Raw genomic sequence first — 25,874 nt, forward strand, 5'->3', positions numbered from 1 at the left:
TGTTCAGGATTTACTCTTGGCTTTGTTCTCAGGGGTCACTCCCGGTGCTTCTTCGTGTACTATATGCTGTACTGGGGATTTAAACTGGGATCCATTGTCTGCAAGGCAAGCAACTTAACCCCTGTACTATCTCTTAGTCTTATTTTATTTTCTTTCTTTAGTCACTGTGAAATCGCAAAGTCATTCTTAATTGGGTTTTGGGCATACAATATTTCAACACTGATCCCTTTACCAGAGTCCACATATCTCCACCAATGCTCTCCCCGGAGCCCCATTTGCCTCCCATCCAGCAGTCGGCTTCTAAGACAAAACTCATTGTTAGAGCAGTATCTTCTGGAGGACCCACTGTGTGTAGTTCCTGGAAGTGTTTTGTCCCTCTGTGGGTTTCCCTCTTGTGGACCCCCCACCCCCGTTCCCCAGTGACTCCTGAACTTCCTCTGTGACGTAGGACTGTGGTAAGACCATTGACCATTATATCCACTCTGTTTTGCCCCAAGTGTTATTATTTGATGAGTTTATAAATATTGAAAATTTGCTGTTTCTTTTTCTTTTTTCCCCATTTATTAAGCTTGGCCCAAAACTAAAAATAAATAAATTCAATTCTAAATTGAATCCTAGTGATGCACACAGTTGTTCATGATTGGATTTCAGTCATATAATGTCCTGCCTGCACGGCAGAGCCTGGCAAACTACCTGTGGTGTATTCGAAATGCCAAAAACAGTAACAAGTCTCACAATGGAGACGTAACTGGTGCCTGCTCGAGCAAATCGAAGAACAACGGGATGACAGGGCTACAGTGCTAATGTTCCAACACCTGCCCCTTCACCAGTGTACTTTTCCCATCAACAGTTGGTCTCAGTTTTCCTCCCATCCCCCAACCCCGTCCTACCACCTTCCACTATGGCAGACACTTTTCCTCTCTCTCTCTCTCTCTCTCTCTCTCTCTCTCTCTCTCTCTCTCTCTCCCTTTTCTTTTTAACAGGGGAAGCTATGTTTTACTTCATTTATTTATTTTGGGTTTTGGGCCAAGCTTTGCTCAAGAATCACTATTCTTGAATAGTGATTCACTGATTCACTATATAATAGTGAATCACTATTCTTGAATACCACTAATAGTGGTATTCAAGGGACCATATATAATGCCAAGATTGAACCTGGGTGGTCTGGCCATGTTTGCCTATGGTGCCTTACCCGTTATACTATCTCTCCAGCACAGAAGCTCCATTTCTAACTACCATTAAGATCTTGTTTCCATTCTCTTTCATTTTACCCTTTGACTGTTATTGTTGTCATAGTTGTTCTGAGTTTCTTGAGGCATGTAAGTTCTGGTTGTGGTACTTGCCAGGGGTGACTGGAGTATTCATACCACATGCTAACCAGAGCTCAGACTTCCTGGTTGTGAAGCTCACACATATTTTTAGTTGTTGCATTTTCTAGAGTTGCACTCCCTTTAGTAATAAACAGATAAATTCAATAACACTAGAATAAAAACATTTTTATTTGCATTATTTGCCTAGGTTGCACCTCTTTCTGCTCATACATGTCATGCTGTGATGGACAAAAATTGCTTGTATGTCAGTTATCTCAGAGAGCAGAATTGCATGATCCAAACAGCAGAGCTCCCAGGATCCCATCTGGCACATATAGGACAAAGGGGATTTGAACCCATGATCATATGCTTATTAGTCAGGCACTCTAAGCCACCACATTAATCCTCTAGGCCCCTTCCATTGAGTTTTGAATTACAATTCTGTCAGCTTCAATAATAATGGCTTTACTCCCGTCAATATATTTTAAGAAGAAAGTTTTAACTTTAAACTTAAACATTCAGATAGTGTATCCAGAGCTCATTAAAAAGTCACATGTGCCTGAGCCAGAACATGAGTTTCATTCAGTGTCTTTTGCCCCCTCAATTTAGGGGGAAGATCTGAGAAACCAAAAGCTACCATAGAAATTACTAATCAAAAGAGAGTCTGACATGGTTAGTACAGATTTCCTTCATTCTTTCTCGATGAAATGCCCTTTATGATCTTCAACCTTAAGCTTGGGTTTGAAATGTTAACCCAATGGATCTTTAGTTACTGTTATAACTAAAGAATAAGATTTTTCCCCCCCGAGCAACAATGATCCATTTTTTTTTGTTTCCTGTGTTTCTTAGAGAAATATTGTCTTGTTACAGTACCATGGATTAAACATAGTTCTCATGCATGCAAGACATGAGCTTTAACATTGAGTCACATCCTCACCCGATTTCTAGAGTGATACTGAGGTAGGAAGGAGAAAGGTCAAAGAAATACAGTGAACAGCCTTAGGATTTTGGCTTTAAATCTCAGTTCTTCTATTTTTGCCCCATCCCAAGGTGATCCTCTCTAAAAGTATGATCCTGTTTACCTAATATACAAATCAATGCCTTTTCTTCAGATGTTGGGATTCAAATAGAAAATTTCACGTGTTTAATTTAACTTATTGACTTCATGTGACCATGCAAATGGAACCTTCATGAATATGTTATTAGGAACCTGATGTCTTTGTCATTCATCCATTCTGTGTCCTTGCTTGTTGGCAGATGAGAATTTAGTGTTTGGTTCAGACCATTGAAAATGTCAGAGAACTGAATTACGTATGCATAGGATGTTGAAAGGACAGAAACTTGGGCTTTAAAATATAACCATTATTAGATTTATAATTTTAATTTTTGTACTAGTCTTAGGTGAACTGTTGATAAGACCTCTTGGTGTTTTATACATGTGTATAAATACAAATATATATTAATCATGATCACGATCACAAAATCCCGTTAATCGTCGATTTCTCGAGCGGGCTTAGTAATCTCTCTATTCCTCCTTTCCCTGAGATCTTAGAAGTCTTTCTCAACTGGGCCCTCCCAACGATGTCGCACTGGGGGCTCTTTCAGGGTCAGCGGAATGAGATCCAGCTTGTTACTGGATTTAGCATATGAATACACCATGGGAAGCTTGCAAGGCTGCACATGTGGGCAGGAAACTCTGAGAAGCTTGCCAGTTTCTCCCGGAGGAAGAAGTAGGCTACAAGATATGGGAAGTAGGCTACAAGCTTCTGGGAGCTTGCTTTTAAGTCTCTGGATGTTGGCCGTTGATGGGATTACACACACCTGGGTTCCTTTGCCAGTACCTTCATGCATGAGGCCTGTCAGAACGCGTGGAGAGGGGCCTCGAGCATGGCTGTTGCTAGGTTCTGGTAGTCTTTGGCTGCCAGGAGCTCTGCTCTGGGTGGGGAGGGAAGCTGGAGCCCATCCCCTCCGAGGGGCCCAGGGTAAGACAGCCAGGCGTGCGGGCAAGAGACTCTCAGCCAGGCATTCGGGGAGACTCTCTGTATATTAATACAAATATATATATATATATATATATATATATATATATATATATATATATACATATGTAGCACCAAAGAATCAAAGAGAAATCCATTAGGAAGAAGGCATCACTGTAGCAAAAACTAGCAAACAAGAAGATTGTAGAATAGAAATAGTCAAATAATCCTTCAAGAAGTGATAAATATATTTTAAAGAATATATTGGCATATTTTCTATTCTTTCAATTTTCTATTCTATGGGGATCAAGAGAAATCGAAAGCCTTACTTTATAAGGTAGAATTTTGTTGTTTTTCAAAACTTTCACATGCGAGAAAAAGACATTTTTCTGTCCATTTAATAGCATTAAGATAAATTTAATATGCTGCTTCCTGAGATTTGTGTCTTCAATTTATAAGCTTTGTTTAAAAAAGAAGAAAATCAATTTCATTTTATTATATTTCTCAAGGAGATAGCAAAAAGCTTAAGGATAGTGGGTGGCACTTTTTAATTATGACAATTATAGAAACAAGCTAAAGAACCAAATGGCCATCCTGAAAACAATCTCTTAGGGATAAAAGGTGCATGATGGTTAGGTGGAGAGTCAGACAAAAGTTTTATACCCACTTGCTTCTAACCAATTCCATGTATGCCTTCCTAGTCCTCTGAAATGGCAATCAAATTTTATTATCTATAAACTGACAAGTGAATCTGAGAGAGAGAATGAGAGTTGTGATGATGTACAAGGGGGTACCAGAGCATATATATGAGAAGGTAGCCGATGTTCATACCTCCTGCTGCCCATACCCAGCCAGCTCTCCAGTCAGATAGGAAATTCCTAAGGCTGGTCCCCTTGAGATTTGCTTCCCAAGGCAGATGTTTAGTGGACTAGACATGGGATTAGGAAAACTCCCAATGCCAAGCCTAGAACTAAAGAGGGTGGAGAAGAGAACCAGACACTCCTACAATCAGTGCTACAATCCTTACCTGTGATAGAACAAAATAATGTAAGACAGACTCACCTAACGTTTCTGGACTGGATTGAAGACCATTCCCCTGGCTAGAAGGTGGGGGGGAGATAGAGAAGAAGGAAGAAAAATATAGAGAAAGAGAGAGAGAGAGAGCATGAGCTTATGTGTGTGTGTGTGTGTGTGTGTGTGTGTGTCTGTCTGTCTGTCTGTCTGTCTATCTGTCTGTCTATGGGAGAAATGCACTTTTAGACAATGAGTCAGGCCTATTAGAATTTAAGAGTTCTACATAAATGTTTTTAAAACCAAGAGTGAAAATTGAATGTAATAGATATCATAATATAATGAATCCATCCTGGATTATATTTACCTTAAAACCAATTCTGTGATAAGGTGTTTTATTATTGTTATTTAGTATAGTGTGCAATGTATTTTTTAATGGAGGAAGGAGCTCATAAAGGCAAATGTGTTTAAGATCCCTGAAATCATTTATCCCTGATGTACTTAATGACTATGAGAGGAAGGAGTAACAGAGAAAGAGAGAGACAAACACACACACACACACACACACACACACACACACACACACACAGAGCGAGAGAGCAAGAGAGGACTCCATGGGAAACAATGGTAACCTTCAGGAGGATCTTTTTGAATGTTCTTGGTATGGAAAATGTTTTAGGTGAAGTCATTTCTTATTTTGTGCAAGCAATCACAGCATGTGACTATTTGTACATGCAGTCATAGCTGCTGTCCAAATTCAGTCAGAGCTGCTACCCAACATCATTATGGAGGTAATTTGCTCCCTTAAGAGAATAAGGGCAATTGAAGTTATTTATAAGTTTCCTTTTTGTCAGTTATAGGTTATTTTTCCACCATTTGTTGACACTAGTGGAGTGTGGGATGGGGCATAAATCCCATCAGAAGTGGATTATATGAGCACATTAAACAGAAACCTCCCCCATCCCCCCAAACTAACATCAATTACTTTGGATTCATTTTAGTGTGTGTGAAAAGCTCAGGTGTTTAGAAGATGAATAGTTTGTTTAGGATAATTTGATAGCAGCAGGTTAATTAAAGAGTGACTGTCATCTTTAGCTTGATTCTCAGGCATTAAAGAAGCATGTCTGCTTCATGACATGTGAGAGATGTAGGCATTGATGCCCGAAGAGTTTAAGCATTGTTAAGACTTAGTTCATAGGCCGGGGACATTGCTCTGTGGTAGGGCACACGCCTCACATGTGTGAAGCCCTGAGTTTGATGCCTAGCACTGCAAAAATAAAAGATCTATTGGATGAGTTGTTTCTTTCCAATTAGACAGGTTTTATAAAAATAATTTCTAGCTTCAGTTATTTTCACTTTTGTCACAACAGTATAGCTGATGTCATGCTAAATATGCTACATTTAATATCTACTACAATACTTGGGATGGAAACATGATAATTGACTCCATAATTTTATCAATGAAGAATCCAAGGTGAAGGACGGTTAAACTGATTGTCCAAAATCATAGCACTTGTGAATATCAGAGCCAGACCTAGCATGCAGCCTGGCTTGGGAGTACAGACTCTCATTGCCTCTATTACGCTGTCCTTCTCTGAATTTGTATGGGAACTTACATCTTCAACTTTATGTTGAGATGCTACTAGTTCATTATTTGACTGATGGGATAGGCTATTTACCAGTATTTTTTTTTCCTGAAAACTGTAAATCTATGAACCTAAGCTATGATTGCTCTCCTGAAGATGTAGGGGGATGCATACTGTAAATTTGCTATGGAAGCTTGGAGCTAAAATATTAAATTATTTTATTCTCTCCTATTTTATGTCTAATAATAAAAATACCTTTTAAAAATATTATTATTATTTTTTAAATTTAATCACCATGAGATACAGTTACACAGCTTTCATGTGGTTGGAGAACTCACTCATACCCCTTTTTTAAAGTCATGTGACCCAGCTTTACTTGTGGATAGCCAAAAAATGCATGCTCACTTTTGTATGTTTGTTTTAATATACATATTCTAAGCACCAACCTCAGCAATTACAGACACCCTCCAGCCCCATGTCAACCCATTTTACAACCCATTTACATCAGTTTACTGCTCCTGGAAAAATTACCTAGAAACGTCAATCTTGAACAATCTTTCTTTCTAAGGGACAGAGGTCTAAGAGAGGAACTAGTACAATTTTCAAGTCAGTCCTTGCCATAAAAAAGCTTCAGATAAGTGATTCATTCTAGGAATATTAGGAAAGCTTAGATGAGGGAGAGATCAAATCTGGGTGCATACATTGGGAGGTCAAACGGGAAACTAGGATGTGTTTTTTTGGCAATTGAGAAGAAGAATGAAAGTAGACATTGAAAAGTAGATTGGACTTGCACAATCCGAGAGAAGGCCATGCCTTCCATCTAAATAGTCAAAGAAGTCTCCACTGCTTGGGATGAGCCCTATCCAGAAATTAATCTGTTGAAAAACTCAGGTATGCAAGTTTGTTATGATACTTGGACTATATTTATGACTGAAATCTCCAGGCTTTCACAGAATTGGGAATGGGCCACCTCCCTGTACTTCGGGAAGATCTGGAAGTCACGCCCACAAACCACCTCTCACACCCTGTAATCTCATTCACCAGCCATGATCCTAAAAATCATGAATAAATCTTGAAAGAGATCAGCAAGTTGTAGAGATTCGTCCAGACTTCGCACAAGGTTGAGTCATGAGCCCAGCATCCACCAAAACAGAGCCCCAGCAGCTGAAAACCTCCACACTCTGCAAACACTGCCAATCTCTGGGCCAGACTGCACTGTTTGTGATGAGCCCTATCCAGAATTTAATATGTTGAAAAACTTAGGTATGCATGTTTTGTGACTGAAATATCCAGACTTTCATGAAATCGCGGATGGGCTACCTCCCCCCATCTCCCTGTACTTCCGGAAGCCCCAAAATTCACACACAAGCCCCACATCTGTCATCCAGTTAAAAATTTAACTCCTCGTGCTCGCTTCGGCAGCACATATACTAAAATTGGAACGATACAGAGAAGATTAGCGTGGCCCCTGCGCAAGGATGACACGCAAATTCGTGAAGCGTTCCATATTTTTACCCAAGAACTGTAGAAATAAGTACCAGGAGGTTGACCCCATGGCTTCGAGGCTGGACTCACGTTCCGGGGAAAGGGCAACTCAGAGAAGCGATCACCAACTACATTGTAGTCGAAGGCCATGTGGGGGAAGGGAGTTGCGGGCTGAATGAGGGCTAGAGACTGAGCACAGCGGCCACTCAACACCTTTATTGCAAACCACAACAGCTAATTAGAGAGAGAGAACAGAAGGGAATGCCCTGCCACAGTGGCAAGGTGGGTTGGGGGGGAGATGGGATTGGGGAGGGTGGGAGGGACGCTGGGTTTACGGGTGGTGGAGAATGGGCACTGGTGAAGGAATGGGTTTCCGAACTTTGTATGAGGGAAATATAAGCACAAAAGTGTATAAATCTGTAACTGTACCCTCACGGTGATTCTCTAATTAAAAATAAATAAATTATTTAAAAAAAATTTAACTCCTCTCTCTCTCTTTCTTTCTTTCTCTCTGTGTCTCTTTTATACACACACACACACATACACACACATAGACTCAGTAATTCAGTAAAACAAAATTAAAAAAATTAAATTCAGTTGTATCACCCTGTTAAATATGTTGGACTTCTGGAATGTACTACACCTCAAACTCTACAACACTGATGCACACCAGATTGGATGGGATGCAATGTAGAAGGTATCCAATCTCAATTAATGAAATATCAACACAGAAGGCTTAATGTGTAACAACATCTTAATAATCTCTTATATAAGCTCTTCATGGCCCCATGGTGAGAATCAACAATCTTTACTAACTCTCTGCTGAGGAAACATTTTTTGATCATTCTTTTAACATATTATGAGAAGCAATATAAAATAAATTATCGAGGGCCTGCCATGGGGGCACGCTTAAGGAATAGTTGGGAAAATTGGAGATAATGGTCATGGGAGGATGCAATGGTGGTGAGACTGGGGTTGGTATATTGGATGTCAGTAACAAATAATTATGAACAACTTTGTAAACCACAGTGCTTATACAAAGTGAAAGGGGAAAATAAAATTTAAAAAAATAGTCAAAGAAGGTGAGAGAATTAACTTCTGGGAAGATAAGAAGAAGGTAGTGGCCAGAGCCAGGGAGGAGAGCATTGTTAGAAGAATCCCAAGTGATAACATTGGAAAGGCACCAACTAACCCAAGATTTCCTAGATGGGTCAGGAAGATGAACTCACTTGGCTCACTTGGTGTATATGTGAGATTCAGAAATCTAATTTGGGTCCAGTATTCACTCTCCAAGTTTCTATCTCCTACTATTGCAAGTCCTCACCTTGTCCAAGAAGTCATATGTTTTTTATGTGCCTTGAAATTCAATAAAAGCAGGTTTGTTTTTCCTCCCACTTGTGTTCTTGAAATCTATGTTTTCAGGACCTTACATTACTTACACTCTGGTTCATTACCTTTAATTTCAACCTCATATCTGCTACAGACACATAGAAAGGTGACAATTTCATTTAAGATAAACTCCATTGAGCTTTCTCTGTGAGACAAGACACTTTTCTCCAACATATTGGGGATATTTTAACTCAGAAGTGGTATGAAGACAGATGGAAATCAGATTGTTCAGTTTGGGGTCTCAGCTCTGATACTGGTCGCTGTGAAATCACTGGTCACTTTGCTGGGGTTTTTGCCTCACATTTCCCTTTTGACAATTAAATGTAATTCTGGTACAGTGCTTCAATATGTATGGGATATATCATAAAGAATAGTTAGTTTAAATAATGATTGTTGATAGAGTTTGTAGTACTACCCCTTCCCAAGAGGGCAAAATTTTATGAATAAGTATGATTAGGAAAAATACTACCCTTTGTATAGTCTGGAAAGATTGTAAAAACACTGACTTAATCAACATTAGCTTCAGTGAAGCATTGATCAATTATAAAAAGAAGTTTGGATACACATTGATGCCTACTAATCAACAAAGTATTCAATCAACGGGCATTTTCTTAGGGCCTCTTACAGGCCCAATCTCCAGTTCACTCTATTCTCTTTATTATAAACAAGACAATAGGCCCAAAGTGGAGTCACTTATATGCTAAGCATCACATCACCAAGTAGGCTTAATTACAGTTTTGGATCTCTCAGTATGGCAATCTAAAACTCATCAGTAATTACTTGATAAGCACTACTAGATGATCTGATAGAAAGATTTTATCATAACAAATGTGCTTTTAAAAAATATATCTTTTCCCTTGGGCTAGACTGATAGCACAACAGGTAGGGTATTTGTCTTGTACGTGGATGAACTGGATTCGATTCCCTCTCGGAGAGCCCGAAAAGCTACCAAGAGTATCCTGCCCACATGGCAAAGCCTGGCAAGCTACCCGAGTTGTATTTGATATGCCAAAAACAGTAACAATAAGTCTCCCAATGAGACCTTACTGGGGCCCTCTCGAGCAAATCGATGAGCAATGGAATGACAGTGATTCAACAGTGATTGATTGATCTCTTCCTTTTATTGTTGATAATATCATAAGTTGGAGAAGGGACACACTCAGCAGTTCTTGGGGGACCATGCAGTGCCCAGGATCACATTTAGGGCTCCCACCTACAAAGCACACCCTACAGCACCCTGAGCCATTCCTAGACTTCAGTATGAGTGTTTGATGACTGGTGGTCACACACATACCTGCAATGGTGTTTCTATATCTTTTTTAAAATTTTGGAACTTACAGGGGCTTGCACTATAGTTGTGCTCACAAAAGTTGCACTCCTTCAGTTTGAACCTTGCATACATAGAAGCTTTCTAGGAGCACATTCTGGATGTAGTGTTTGCCTGGGGTCACATGTGTGCTCACTAGGACTCACTGACCCTGGAACTTGCACAAGCATTTTTTTTTGTGTTGCAGTACTCAGTGGGGCCTTACTTCTTCTGTTCTGGTGCTTGCACACATCCAACTCCAGTGTACCCAGAAGTTACTTCTGGTACTGGGGATCACACACAGCAGAGTTGCCAGAGTAAAAAGGCAGAGCTGCCAAGATCATGCCTTGCACATATAGAGATGCCAGAAACTGGACTCACAATGATGTGTTTGCAAGGCAGGATTTAAGGTCATTGAGCATTTCCTCCAAGCCCCCATGTGTCCTCTTTTGGGTCTTGTACAATGGATCTGTTCCTATCCCTCCACCTGTAAAAGTCTTCCATTTTATTTATTTATCTATTTTTGCATTTTTTGTACTTTTTCTTTTCTTTTCTTTTACTTTTTATTTTCTTAAAGTAGTTCACAATAGTTCGTTACAAGTAATATTCAAGCACCCACCCCACAAGTGAGCCTCTTTCCACCACAATAAGAGGGAAGTATGTTAAGGTTTTTATATTTCACTCTGGGGCCATTTTAGCCTGGGTATAAGAGAATACAGCAAGTTGTTAAAATCAAATAATGTGTGCTACTTTAGTTACATCAGTGGGCTAGAGTATAAGAGGTTGCTCAGTTGCGAATGCAGCCATGAGATCCAGGGAATACTACATTGCTCTCTTTGGGGGAGCTTTGTTTTACAGTCTCTGGAGCTTGGCCGTTGATGAGATTACATGGCGCCACGGGTAGTTTGTGGGTGTGGCTGCCAAGCTACCGGAAAACTGGGGATCTGGGTGGAGGAGGCCCAGTCCTGATCCGAGCAGGCTTGGAGATCTCAGCCACGAGTCGCGCATACCTGGTTCCTCTTCTGGTTCCTTCATGTGTGAGGCTCGTCCGGGCATGTGGAGTGTCGCCCTGAGCATGGCTGAAGCTGGGTTCTGGAAGTTTTCGGCTACTGAGGTTCTGCTTGAGGTGGGGAGGGAAACTCAACCAGCTCCCCTCCGAGCAGGCACAGTGAAGAGAGCCTGGTGCAGGGGCAGGAGATTCTGCCAAAAGTCTCCCATTTTAATAACTCCCCTCTTTCTGCTAGATTGGGTGCTCACAATCTATGGACTGTTGAATAAAACCAATGATATATTCAGTTGTATTTTGTCTTTTAAACAAGTTTTTGTTTATTTTCAGCGTTACAACTAATGTAAGAAAGTTTTTTTCCAACCAGGTCCTTTATGTTGAAAAATTATATTTATTGATGAATTGATTTACTTTAAATTCAGGTTGCATTGGTTTATAACATCATATATATTTAGGAGTACATGTTCACCCTTCTTTTCATCTGTGTTACCATACCTACCACCGAAGAACTAATGACTTTCTTCCCACCACCAAAAAGCTAATTAACCTTTCTATAGTCCACTGGATCCCTTCTAACCATTTTATTTATTTATTTATTTATTTATTTATTTATTTATTTATTTTGGGTTCCGTTTTGGTTGGGTTGGAGTGATAGCACAGTGGGTAGGATGTTTGCCTTGCATGCGGCCCACCCGAGTTCGATTCCTCCGCCCCTCTTGGAGAGCCCGGCAAGCTACCGAGAGTATCTTGCCCACATTCCAGAGCCTGGCAAGCTCCCCTTGGTATATTCTATATGCCCAAAACAGTAACAACAAGTCTCACAATGGAGACGTTACTGGTGCCTGCTCGAGGAAATTGATGAGCAATGGGATGACAGTGATACAATGATACAGTGATCATTTTTGGTTTGTGGGCTACACCCAGCTTTGCTCTGGTATCACTCCTTGTGGTGCTTGGGGCTACATTGGGTGCTGGGGGGTAGAATCCAGATCAGTTGCTTGCAAGGCAAATGCCCTAACTGCTGTACTATTAATCCAGCATCAGTTCCCCATCCCCACTTCCTGCCACCCTTCCTATACCTCTTTTTCTGATAACCTCAGTTCCTTTGTCAGAATCAAAGAGTTTTCTTTTGTTTTATTTTACTTACTTGCTTTATTTCTTTTTATATTCCACATGGCTGAAATAATCACACATTTGTTTTAGTGACTTGTTTTATTTAGCATAATCCCTCTAAGTTTCATATATGTTATCACAAATGTCAAGATTCATTTTTTTATAGCTAACTAGTATTTCACTGAATATAAGTATCACATCTTACTTATCCCACCATTCCTTGGCGGGCACTTAAGTTGTTTTCGTATGTTGGTTTTGGTAAGTGGTACTGTGGTGTTTATATAGTTATGCAGAAGTTGGTCCTTTCTTAAAGATAATGGCGATGTAAGAACAGACTTGAGAAGAGAATGAATTCCTTTGTCTAAAAGGATATTTGTGGTTTTACCAGAACAGAGTCAATAGTTAAAAGTTCATTACTGACAGAATTATTTATGACCATATCCAGAAATATGAGGGACCCAGGGTCACTCCCAGCAATTCTTAGCCCTGTAATGTGGGTCTAAGATCTTTGATGCTCAGGTCTGGTAGTGCTCAATGATCACTGTGGCTATACTACTAATGTTTGGGAGCCATCAGAGCTATACTCAGCAATACTCAGGGGCCACGAGATGCTGGAGATTGATCACTGGGCTTGCATATGCAAGGAATATATTCTGCCCTATACCTGGTATGCTCAGGGACTATTCCTGGCTCTGTACTAAGTTGTGACCCTTGGTGGTGCTCAGGGGACCTTATGTCGTGCTGGGAATTTGAATCCGGGCTGATATCACCACAGCTGCTTACAAGGTAAATTCCTTAGCTCCTGAACTGTCTGACCTATGTGTGTTGTTCTTTTACATAGTTGCATTGCATGCCCAAGGGCATATATTCCACTTCTTTTTAATCCTTTCTCATCTGCTAAGTATTTATGTTTTTGGATCTCCTCACCCTCCACCCTCGGCCCCTGCTAAGAGTGATGGCTAGCCCTAATGTTGCTCTCGAAAGTAAGTCTGATCTCGCAGCCAGGATCCCGAGAGCCAGTGAGGTGACATAGGCTAAGAGTAGCAGGTCCAGGGTGAGTTCTTTTACCAAGTTTTGTTCGAGCGGGCACCAGTGACATCTCTCATTGAGAGACTTATTGTTACTGTTTTGGCATATCCAATACACCACGGGTAGCTTGTGAGGCTCTGCTGTGCAGGCGCAATACTCTTGGTAGCTTTCAGGGCTCTCCAAGAGGGGCGGAGGAATTGAACACAGGTCAGCGGCGTGAAAGGCGAACGCCCTACCGCTGTGCTATAGCTCCAGCCCAACCAAGTTTAGTTTGATGGATTTTCCTCTTCTCCTATACCCTGGTTATCGCACATTCACTGTAATATTTGCAATCAGTGACCTAGTTCCTAGGGCTGTCCCCAATTTTGCTGTGGCTTTTCTCATTTTTGATGATAGATCAGCAACGACGTGTTCTTTGAAGGAAGACAGTTCGGGGGTGGGGATGAATAGAGAGCTGTGGTCGAGAATAAAATGGCGGTGGCAGACGGTACTGAATGTCTGGTCTGACCTATTTACCAAACCTTTGTACCAAAGCAGACATAGTTCTATCCATCATTGAAATCTGAAAACCTCAACTGAGAAATGTCAGGATAAAATAAAGCTAAAATTATTAAGGAAGAGGGTACTGAAAGAGTGAGGAATATAGCCTACAGTGACTGGCTTGTTTTGTACAGAAAAGGAAAGATATGAGTTCTAACTGAAAGTAAAAGGGTTTCCTGAGACCTCTTAAAAGCTCACAGTTAAGAGAACCCCAAGCTTCTTTTGAGAAGTCTTCTTCAATATTTTTTAAAAGATACTGAAAAAAATTATCACTCAATTAATATACCCCTGATACATTGCCAGAAGATTGTGGTTCAGGATGGTTGACCAAGCTCTTTCCCCCACTGGTCTTATGGAGACTTCAATGCTCAAGGGCTGAATAACCTCTGTTATCGCTGCCCCAGCTAAGGGAACACTCCTGCTGGCATGTCAAAGAGAACTCTAGCCAGAAAAGATCTGGCAGAGAGCACGGAGCTTGGCACATCATCATGGCCCCCTGGCCACATCCAGACAGTCCCTTGGACCCAATTAGCAGATTGGAAATAGCACAGAGTATGTGGCTACCATTCAGTTAAAGAGGAATAAGAGCCAAGATAGAACCAAATGGGAAAAAACATTTTGGATCCTGAAGGAGCAAGTTGCTTGTCAGAGATGTAACGAACCGAAACAAAATAAGTTGCTGCTCCTTAAACCGTTTTTCTTTTTCCTTTCTTTTTCTTTTTTAGTAAAACTGCTGGGGTTCATTAGCTTGGGACAAAATACTGAAATTGCAGAAGGAGAAAACAGAAGCAAAGAAATACTTATTGTTCCCATGTTCAATTTACTTAATATAACTTAAAAAAAGATTTAATAGAAAAGGGAGGAGATCATTAATTTTAGAGTCTGCAAAAAATGAAAATGAAAAATGATCCGCTGATTAGTGATATGCAATTTGTTCCTTGAACGTCTTCAATAATGTGTGAATGTCACATTACATAACACTTATAATGATTAAGCCAGAAGATGAAATAAGATAGGATAGATCTTGTATTCCTCCCTTGACTAGTGGACAACTCATCTCATTAATCTCTCTGGGCTTACAGACTTAAATTGAATAAGCAGTGTTATTGGGGGAGATTTATAGCTCTGAGACTAGCAGCCTCACTGAGGAAATCTTACAGAACTATTTTGAGAAGCCTCCAAGATAATTTTTGAGATTTGTATTCATTGTAGTCTATCATAAAACATCTTCCAAAGCAGTAATGAGTAGTGAACTTTCTTAAGAACTTAATGTTCTAACAGCAACATTGAAAATCGGCAGCTCAGGGTACCCCATACCATGGGAAGAATTCTTGATCCCCATTCAGTTAGTTTTGTTAAAAATGGCTGGCTTAGTTAGAATGGGTTATGGACTCATGAAATATTTTAGGAACACTCATGAAATGTCTATGAGCTTGCACGATCTGAGGAGACTCTTGGGAAATGTTTCTTGAAAGATGAGTGAATGGTAACCATGACCAGTCCCCATAGTTTTGCTTAATTTCTCCCTCTTACTGATATCCTAAACCTTGTCACATAGTACTTTGAGTGAAATTGTCTCAATGAATGCAAATTTTAAAGTGACCTGCACACCTTAGACCAGTAGTCTGGAATTAAGTGGTGATGAGTTTATTTCTACCTTTATGTTTTACTGAAGTCTAATTGGCAAAGTTATATGTACTTTATAATTGTACTAGGTGATGGTGACTATAAGATATATATGTCTGTCTACATAACTGATAACCATAATTAGGATAATTAGGACATCTGTCAACTCACCTTGAAATTGTTTTTTGTTGTCTTTAGAATGCTTAAGAGGGCTGGAGTTAAAATACAGAAAATAAGGCACCTGCATTGCATGCAGCTGAGCTGCATTTGATTCCTGGTACCACTAATGGTCCCCCAAACAATACCAGGAGTGATTCCTTAAACAGAGCCAGGTGTAAACCTTAAGCACAACAGGGTGTGACCCAACGCAAAGAAAAAAAATAATTCTTAATATAAATTCTCAGAAAACTTCAATCAGACAATACAGTATTATTGACAGTAACCACAGTTACTGTATATGATAGTGCTGTATATGGGCTTTCCCAGAATATTTGTCTTATAACTGAAGGTTAGTGTCATTTGATCAGCATCTCCTCACCACCACTTCCTGGTGACCACTGTTCCATTCTATTTCTTAGGTTTTACATCTGAATAAAATCAGACCGTATTGGTCTTTCTCTGTTTCACTTTATCGTTAATTATATTAAGTTTAACTTCACATAGATAATAATTCATGATGCCATCTCCTTTTGCCACACGGGAATCTTGATGCTTGTATATTCCTCAGGTATTCTCGTATTCTTGTACCAGTTTAGTTCCTAGTTTCATCACTTAATTATTTTCACTAGCAGTTGTGGCAATAATTTTGAACTTCTCGGTCAACTCTTATCTTAGGTTTTTCTTTCAAATAGTGTCAAGAAAATATTACCACGATATTTTATTGGAGTAATTGCTTAAAATTATAATCTATCCTATTTATCACTAAAATTTAAGGGTATCAGTTCTTTTTCATCTTTCTACCTTATTGAGGTTAATAAAGCTGGAATTGTCAATAATGTTTTTGTGATAATGTTAAATCTTTGCATGTTTGATCAATAAAATTGTAACAGAAAACGGGATACTTTGGTAGATAGTGCTAATCTGTCACGCAGCCCTCATGTGTGATCCTTTGACCTTATAAAGGATTTCCATATGGGCTAGAGGTGACTCTGGAAAATATTAAATCTATACATTCTCTATAAATTTTACATATAAGGAAACTGGGTTCAAAGTGCCTGTGGTTATGTGACCGTTTAATAAAGGCATGCATATTAGAGCAAGGGCTAATGATAGCCGAGGCAAGTGTGATTTCATCTTCATCCTATCTGCCATCTTATTAATAGGCAAATTTATAGAGCAATTTTATACTCAGTGAAGGTATAGAGATTTCCCACATACTGTCTAGTCCTACACAAACAACTGTCTTCATTCAATGTTCATCACTGGACTGATACATTTGTCATAAATACAGAACTGATGTTGGCACATCATTATCACACTTAATCATAGTGTGATTTTTTCTATATCAAACCGAGAACCTTAGGGTTCAGTCCTGCCATTGTGTATTCTTTAAGTTTGGATAAATTTATGACATGTATCCACCATTATAAGCATTGAATTGTATCACTCCCTTAAAATACTCTCTTTTTTTTCTACTTTTTAAAATTATTTTATTGAATCACGGTGAGGTAGTTACAAGCTTTCATGTTTGGGTTACAATCACACAATTATCAAACACCCATCCCTACACCAGTGCACATTCCCTACCACCAATATCTCCAGTGTACCCCCCTTTTCCCACCCTTCCCATTCCCACCCTCAATGTCAGACAATATTCCCAATGCTCTCTCTCTTCTTTTGGGCATTATAGCTTGCAACACAGAGACTGTACCTTCGGCACACATCTCCCATCCCAACTGATTCCTCCAGCAATCATTTACTTAAATCCTCTCTTCTTTATCCAGTTATTTTGTTTCTCCTTTGATTTTTAGCAACCTCTGAATTTCTTTCAATATTTGTTGTTTTACCTTTTTCAGATAGTATATAGTTAGAATCATATATTAGTAGTAAGTGATTTTTTAAAAATAATTTTCCTGGTCATATTGGCTTATTTCCTCAGTAATATGTATTTTAGGTCCCATGGTTTTTCTTATTTTGATAGCTCACTTATTTTCAGTGTTGGATATTTTTTTCATTGTCAAAATGTACGAAAGTTTATTTTTAACTTCACGTTCTGAAGGACATATCGGTTGTTTCGAGTTTTGGCAATAAGGAACAAAGATGCTATAAATGTCCCAGGTTTTGTGTGGACATAAGTTCTCAACTTCTTTGAATTAGTATTAAAGAACATGATCTCTGGATCCAATGATAACAGTTTGTTTAGTTTTTTAAAAAAACTGCCATAGCTGCTTCTCTTCGGAGCATCTATTCTCAAGTTCAATACAAGACATGTTAAACCTCTTGTTGAAATCCCATCATTTTGTGTCAGATTTTCTACTTTTAATATGAAGATTATACATGGATGCTATTCTGTAGATAAATCAAAGTCATATTTATTTATATTTATTTTCCCTTTTGTATAAGTTTTTGTAACATATGTTCTATTTCTAAATATAAAGCTTCCAACCATGGCATTGTGGTATCGCCTAAACACCAGTACATTTTGCAAAATGTGTGGTGTGTGTTAGGATGTACTTTTGTGTGTCTATTTGTGTGTAGTTGCATATGCATTCATTTTGTACCATAATTAAATAATGGGGGAAAAGGATGATTTATTGTTCAATGAAAGTTACACATAAAGGCAAACTGGTTTTTTTTTTATGTGCAACCATTTGCAAGTGGTGTGGGAAGCTTGCAACCTTGTTTGTGCTCACTAAGAAAACTCCTTATTGGATGAGGAACTGCATTTGTTCAATGAAAAGAAAATGGGTCTTCATACCTTGCTGACCAAATTGCTTTTGCAGCCAGAAGTCTTATTGTTCCCATTATTTCGAATTAAAATACAGGTTTTCCTTTCGTTAGTATAATGCTTTTCCTTTCATTAGTATTCCCAAAGAGCTCTTTTTTTTTCTTGGCTCTCTGAAACTCTGGACCAAAGAAAACTTTCTCTCAGGTGTATTTTATTACTGATTAGACTAGAATCAATCCATAAATTTTCAGCCAGAAAACTATTAAGAAAAAGGTTCCTTTGAAATTTTTTGAGAACTAACCTTTAGTGTGAGACCATTTGTGATTTGTTTTGTTTTCTTAAAGAAAATCTTTAAAATCTGTTGTTTCTCCTGAATTGTTTGCTGGTAGAATGTTAACCTCAGTATTCTTTAACTGCCATCCAACAAAGGACTATCATATTGCACTTCTAATCAAAAAATAAATTGAACATAGTAGTAGGCTTACGGAAAGAGAGAGAATTAGATTTGATTAGATTAGCTTTAACCTGCCTGGAATAAAACTGTCTGCCTTTCCTGTTATTTGTCAGTGTTTATAGCGGGTTTTGTCTACAATGCACTCACTATTATTTCCAGGCGGTAAAAGGCAGTCAAGCAGAAAAGACACTCATAAATGTCAGAAAAGAGTACCTTTTTCCCTTTGCATCTCAAGGGCTTTGAAGGTCAAATTCAACCCACTTAAGGCTAGCTGAGTTATGGGTATGTGGTAGAGTGTTGTTAGCTGATGTATTTAGGCAGGTAATGTATGTGAAGCTAATGCACTTTATTACTCGAAGCAAGTAAAATATCCAGGGATGATTCTATTTGTTTTATAGATTTTGTTCATCTATTAGAAGGTAAATAAATCACATTTCCATACATATGATGAGGAAGGGAGGATGTTCATTTTGTGAAAAACTGATCATGTTATGGAGTCTGTGATTCTTTGTTCCCTTCTTCTTATTATTATAATTTGCTTTCTGGCAGCTGCCCCAGGACATGCTACAGAAAGGAAGAACTATGTTAAGAATTTTTGCAAACAAGTGAGAGATAAGATTTATTCCCCCCCTCCCGAATCCTTTATTGAGATGCTTTCTTTTTCCTTTTCTTTATGAGACTTTACTTTTTGCCCACTAGGGAGCCTGAGCAATTATAGTTTAAAGCTACTGAAAATAGGTATGTTCTTTGATATCAAAGAGCTTCTTGAAGATTTTTCAAACTAAAGAGACCCAAAGGTTGTATTTTAAGATGATACTAGCATGCGCCTTTGTAGTGAAAAACTTTCAGAATGTTCTACCAAGTGTATTCTTTGGAGATATTGGACTCTAGTACTATTGCATTTGTTAAAACGTAGGGTGTTTGAATGTGTGTGTGTGTGTGTGTGTGTGTGTGTGTATTTCTGTTCCCACCTCTGTTTAACTGAGTCTCGAGAGTTGCAAATCAGTTCCCCAATGATGTAGGATAATTAGAAAGATGGTAGGGATCTGGAAATGGACAAGACATTTATTAAGCACACTATGTGCTAGATTTATACTGCATCACATTTTTCAGACCATTCTTTCTTTTTTAAATTAAACAATGTTTTATAACCTTATGTAGGCTATAAATATATAGTATATATTATATATAATATACTATATATAGCCTTATAAACCATCATCTGCATCTATTGCATTGTTTCCCCCAAATCTAGTTTCCATTCACACTATGCAATGGATTCCTTTTACCCAATTTACCCACCTGATTCCTCCCTCTTCAGGTAATCACAGTTTTTTTTATGCATATTACTTTTGTAAGTTTTCACTATTACTTGAGAAGTATGAGGCTACCTTACTCTCTCTTTATTTTCTAGGCTACGGTTTTAGAGAGGTAAAGTTTATTTTAAACTTTAAAGAAGTTAAAATCAAGTTTCTTTAACAGCCATAGCCAATTTCTTGGAGGTGGGGTGTTGGGGGTGGGGAGCTCAGAGTGCGCGCGCGAGCGTGTGTGTGTGTGTGTGTGTGTGTGTGTGTGTGTGTGTGAGAGAGAGAGAGAGAGAGAGAGAGAGAGAGAGAGAGAGAGAGAGAGAGAGAGAGAGAGAGAGGAAATGCGGGTTTTTTAAAAAATAAAATGCTGTGAGAAATGTAATGTCTCTAGATGGTAAAATATTAGACGTTTTCTTTCTCAGGAAGAGGCCAGGAAGATAGGACAGGGGCGAAGGTGCATGCCTTTCATGTAGCGGAACCCAGGTTGATACTCTGCTTCATTTGGTTCGCTGAGCATTGCTGGGTACATTCCTGGAGGCCCCTGAGCGCAGTCTTTTTATCCTTGGACCCCAGATGCAGCATCATAGGTCCTGAGCAGCATCACATCCTTAGGTCTTGGTTTTGAGTCACTGACCCAGTTGACTGCAAATTAGTAGATCTTAGACCCTCAGGGATCCTGAGCAAAAGTTAAGGAGTTTCCTCCCACTGTCCTTGCCAGAAAAAAAAAAAGAAACATATTTTGGTCTCTGAGAAAAGCCAGCTGTTATAGTTGACCATCAATGTTATCAATATTTGTATGGAACTTTTGTGTTTATAAAGAAACAGCTTTTTTAGGCTTTACCCACCTTTTTATTTAACATAAACATATATTTGCCCATAATGTAAATTTATATGTTTATTGATAGAGTATCATAAATATTTGAGGATGTAGGGCGTTGTATCATCTCCAATTTACAGTATAGAAATCTGTAGATATTAATCAATTTGACAATGTGGACCTAACTTTAGAATATTATCTACCTCCAAATTATTACTGATATATTCGAAGTATTAATTTGAAATATTTTTAAAAAGTCAAGATATTAATATGGATATTGATTTCTACTTACTATTGGCTTTTTGCCTAACAGAGGCAAATTATTATATTCAATTAAATTATTAGTTTACCAGCAGTTCTTAGGCACCTAGTGTGTGTGAAAGAATGAGTTTCTTTGACCAGTAGTCTAAGATTCAACAATTTTTCTCAATGCATTATAATTGATTAGAGCACTACTCTAACCTTAGTAGCTTATATCCATGAGAAAAGATGTTTTCAATATATAATGTAATGACTAATTTTTCAGACAGGTCTGGTTTAAATATTGTTTATATTATTTAAATGGTAGTCAAATTATATATACCCCTTTGATAGTTTACCCAAACATAAAATGGAGGTATACATATAATATGCAGAGTACATGGAAGTTAAAGATATTAAATGTAAATGGGTCCCATATAATTCCAGGTACCTAGTAGGTGCTCAATTAATGATGCTAGATTACTGAACCAAAACATTATATTCTTATTTATTTTCTCTTATTTCACCCCCTATTTTCCCCCCCACCTTCTGCTCCCCTCTCTTGTTTCTCTCCAAGGATTGATGTTCTGGTCTCAAAGTGGAAATGTTAGGAGAAATACCTGAGAGGAGGTAAGGTTTTCAGATTCTGAAGTACATTTTCACAGATACCAAATATATGAAATCACTAAAAGGAATTGAGTTTCTCAGGAACTGTAAGACATTTACTAATAACTGATGTATAAGGTATGAAATTGGAGAAATAGGTTAGAGAAAGAGCAGAGGTTGTCATAAGGGGGATTTTAGAAATGCTAAGCCATTTAGGCTTTTTTTTAGTCATGATTTTGTTAAATTATAGCAAAATAAGTTTAGGTAATGAATGTAGGTATCATGGTTGCAATAGTGTTTATTTTAGTATGGATATACAAAATTACTGCAGCTTCCCACCACTAAAGTATCCAGGCCTGGTACCAATTTCCCTATGTCACTCTTGTCTACCTCTTCTTCCTTCCCAATCTTCTCCCCACTGTTTGGTAATCTGAGTTTTGTTGTTCAAACCAAGAGTTTGTCATCATCGCATACCACTTGTTTTGTCTCTCTGTATGCCACAGATGAGTGAGACCATTCGGTATATTTTTAAATTTTATCTTAACATATAAACAGTCTCCTTTCACATCAATAGAAATAACATACTGGGAATTAAAATGTTTGAAGCAACATCTTGTGATTTGTAGAATCCCTTGTTGAATGAACAAACTGGAAAACTACTAAAATTGATCTGTAATACCTAGAAGTGATACTGAACAAGAAACACTGTGATTGACGGACAGTGGAAAGTAAAGTTTCTAGTGAAAGACACTGTTAGGAAGCATCTTAAACTGAATACCAAAGGGAGCAGGCAGTGCCAGAATGGTACGTCAAAGTACCCTGAATAAGGCTATTTGTCCATTATTGGGTAAGTCCTAAAGCAGTGGGACAGGGCTGAGAGAGCCTGAATCCCCAGTACAATGCTTACAATTTTCCCCTAAAAGTAAATATAAATATTTGATAATGCCACCCCCTCCCTGTATAGGGCCTTTTCTCAGTGGGAGCAGTATGTGGGATCCCTTAGCTGAACAGAATTATTTGTTTTCTTAAGCATTTCTTTATGTCCTGGAGGTGGATTCTAAAAGCTCCTAAAGTATTTCGATTTTGAATTCTCACAAAAGTATTTTTTCTCTCATAGTAATTCAATATAAAAGGCAATAAAAGTGATATATTCAGAAGTATTCAGGATCTGCTATCAGCGCCACACGGGAATAAACTATCTTGCCACTTGCACATCCCATGGGAGAAAAGAATCACAATTCACATATAGGAAATATCGCATGAATTTGCCTTCGTTTTGCTCCTATTGTCTGCTCTGCTGAAAGGCAGATTATTTTTGCAGATAAAAGCTGCCCCTGTCTTACTGAACTGCTCATCTATTTTGCTCAGGAAGAAAAAGGCTTTGTTAAAATCAAGAGCGCAGCCTATTTGCAAAATATTGCCTAAAAATAACAAAAATGCAGGAAAAAATGTCAATATGCTAAGATGATGTCCATCTTCAGGCTTAGGAAAATGACCTAACAAATCCAGCAAATATTGTTTTTAAATGAACATGAGTTGTTGTAAGCAACATCTTATGGATCAGTTGTCGGGTGCTTGAACATCATTAATGGAATGGAGGTGGCCTTGCCATTCTTGTTGAGCTGGGGTTATGGAGATAAACACTGAAGCTCATACTGGGACCTCCAAAACGATTCTCGGATTACTTGTGTGCTTTCGAGATTTGTGTCCATGATCCTTCTGGCTTGTGGCAGCTTTTTGCAAGTGGGATAGTAGTATTGGTGAACAAGACAGATAGATCTGTTACTTTCTTTAAATTAATAGTCTAGCAGGGAAAGATATAAACCAATCATTGCAACAGTGAACAGAGCTATGCAGATCAGGTTCAGTGTACAGTGGAGTGAACATTTCAGGGCTTATGAAAGTTCAGCCCCTGGGATCCAATTCTGAAAAAAAAAGATACTCACCTAGTTTAATCTTGGGCACCAGGAACTGTGATTTTAGTTAAAATATTGAGTCCAAATTTATATCCCATCAATTGATCTCATCAATTTGGAAAAATGGCCTTTGTTTCTCCACAACTATTTAGTGGTAATTATTCCCTTGAAGCAACTACTGAGTGTATCTTCATGATGTTTGTTGAACAAATATGACAGACTTTTAAGGAAATGTTTGTGTTTTTACAGTTATATATTAAGTACAAACAAGAATTTTTTCTCAGTCCAAGTAATGAGAAACATTTCTCTTTTCAAGATATATGCATAGAAATAAAAATTCTCTCAGATTCTCTTTGCTTTGATTTCAGGTTTTTAACAAATTCAGTGGACATTCAAAATTCCTATTGTGTAAGCCAGGGTTGAGGGGAAGTGTTTGACCAGGTGTGTTAACCCATCTATGTCCGTCTCCAAGTTGGAGCCCGAACCTCATCCTATTCCCTACTACAGGATGAACAAACATGGAGTCTTCTTTTCAGATAAGGGTTAAGAAGGAAATAATCTCTTCTACTGCGACTTTTTTCTCAGCAGGTGCAAAATAGCTGCAATCAGGTAGGCTTTGGTAAGTGGCAGCTGCTATCTGCCAAGTTGAAAGATCACAAATTCTCACCCCATTTCTATTTCAATTACATAGACACTAGGTTCAATTTGTGAGTGTCTGAAGGCATGCCTAGCTGTGTGATAAGAAATGGGCTTGGGCCCAGAGTAGGATTCAGGTGCAGAGTAGCACTGCAAACCTTGTGGTGACACCAACTCTGACAAATTAAGGGCTCTGAGTCACCATTATAGAGTTATTAAATTTGAGAGCCAGCAAGGGTTCTAAAAGTGATCCGTCATACAGATGAGGAGCTTGAGGTCTAGAAGGATGATAGTTTGATATGCAATCACATGGGTCTCGACATATCAAGGCAGAGCCTCTGATCTCAAGCTGCTGCCTATTTGTGCTCAGATGTTGAGTATAGCTAGTTGGATTGATTAGAACCACTATTGCCTGGAGCACTGTGTTGAAAAGATTCTGAAGTCGCATTATTGACTCACATGGAAACAGTACTGTGATTAGCTCTGTCTGTCTGAGCAATATGTTAGAACACGGTGGTTTCTCTATAGTTGCTATATTTGGTTGAAGGATGAAGATTGATTGATGATCAAATAATTATGACATGATGGGAAGTATGTTTCAGAGCTAAGTGCTCTAGAATCTTTGTTGAGAGGCCAGACTATTTTGTGGAGGCTATAATATTTGGACTTGGTCTTGTCAAGTATATTAGAATTTTTCATGACAGCAAGGTGAAAGAAGTTACCATTCCATGAAGGAAGAGTAGCTGGTATGAAGTACCTGATATATACAGAAAAGAAGAAATTAGTCATTTTTTTCCTGCTATGTAGGGGGCCCTGTTAGGTCTTATTTAAGTATATATTTTTATTTTGTTTTCATAATGAGTTTGTGATTTTACAGATGAGAAATAGGGACCAATTAAGGTAACATGCCCAAGGTCATTTTGCAATTAATAAAATGAGCTTTTAATTTTTGGTGCTTTCATTGTAACTTTAGTGGTAGCTACTCAGAGGGACAAGTATAGGTAAGGATTAATGATTTGGAGAAGGAAGATACTGTTGGTTACTGTTGGTCTAGATTTGTAATACTGAATTTAAGTTGCCCTGGGCTATCCAGAATGTTGGAAATTTAACATTTACTGATCTGTTTTTTTTTTAAAAAAAATACATCAAAGACTTGCTGATAATAGGCTTTGTTCATGTACTTCTAAGCATCTGCTTATCTGTGGGGATTTTTCTGTCTTTATGATTCTAGCACAAAAGACTGTTAGCAATAAATTGATATGCTTTATGTTACATGAGCAATTCAAATTACTGTCAATGAAATATTAAATCTAAAATTGATAGGAAAACTATCTTAGAAATTCAAGTGTTCTTGGCGCAATACTATTTATTGTCACCAAGAGACTGATGCTTTGGCAAAATCTGCTGGTGTTTTGCAAAGATTGTCTATTATGTATGCTTTCATCTGCCAAAGTTCAACTTTGACTTACGGGAAGAGTCTGTCAGTTCTTATAGAGATACTGGGAGAGAGGGAGAGACTGCACCAGATATCTGTGAATAGGGATGAGGTGTTATGTGCATGTGTACCGATTTAATAGTTTAAACATTATAAAGTGATTTTTTTGTTCATTAACTCTTACTATCCCTACAAC

At 38.3% G+C, this 25,874-nt stretch overlaps 1 protein-coding gene and 1 non-coding gene across 3 annotated transcripts in view; both read left to right on the plus strand.

The window, feature by feature from the left end:
- ST6GALNAC3 (ST6 N-acetylgalactosaminide alpha-2,6-sialyltransferase 3) overlaps positions 1–25,874 on the plus strand; it is a 644,958-nt gene that overhangs the window by 234,020 nt on the left and 385,064 nt on the right. The gene's annotated exons all lie outside the window — the stretch shown is intronic.
- LOC129405221 (U6 spliceosomal RNA) lies at positions 7,293–7,399 on the plus strand. Its single transcript, XR_008630404.1, has one exon. It is a non-coding gene; the product is annotated as a U6 spliceosomal RNA (small nuclear RNA).

The sequence above is a fragment of the Sorex araneus genome, chromosome 5 (assembly GCF_027595985.1).
Source record: "Sorex araneus isolate mSorAra2 chromosome 5, mSorAra2.pri, whole genome shotgun sequence".
Lineage (NCBI taxonomy): Eukaryota > Metazoa > Chordata > Mammalia > Eulipotyphla > Soricidae > Sorex > Sorex araneus.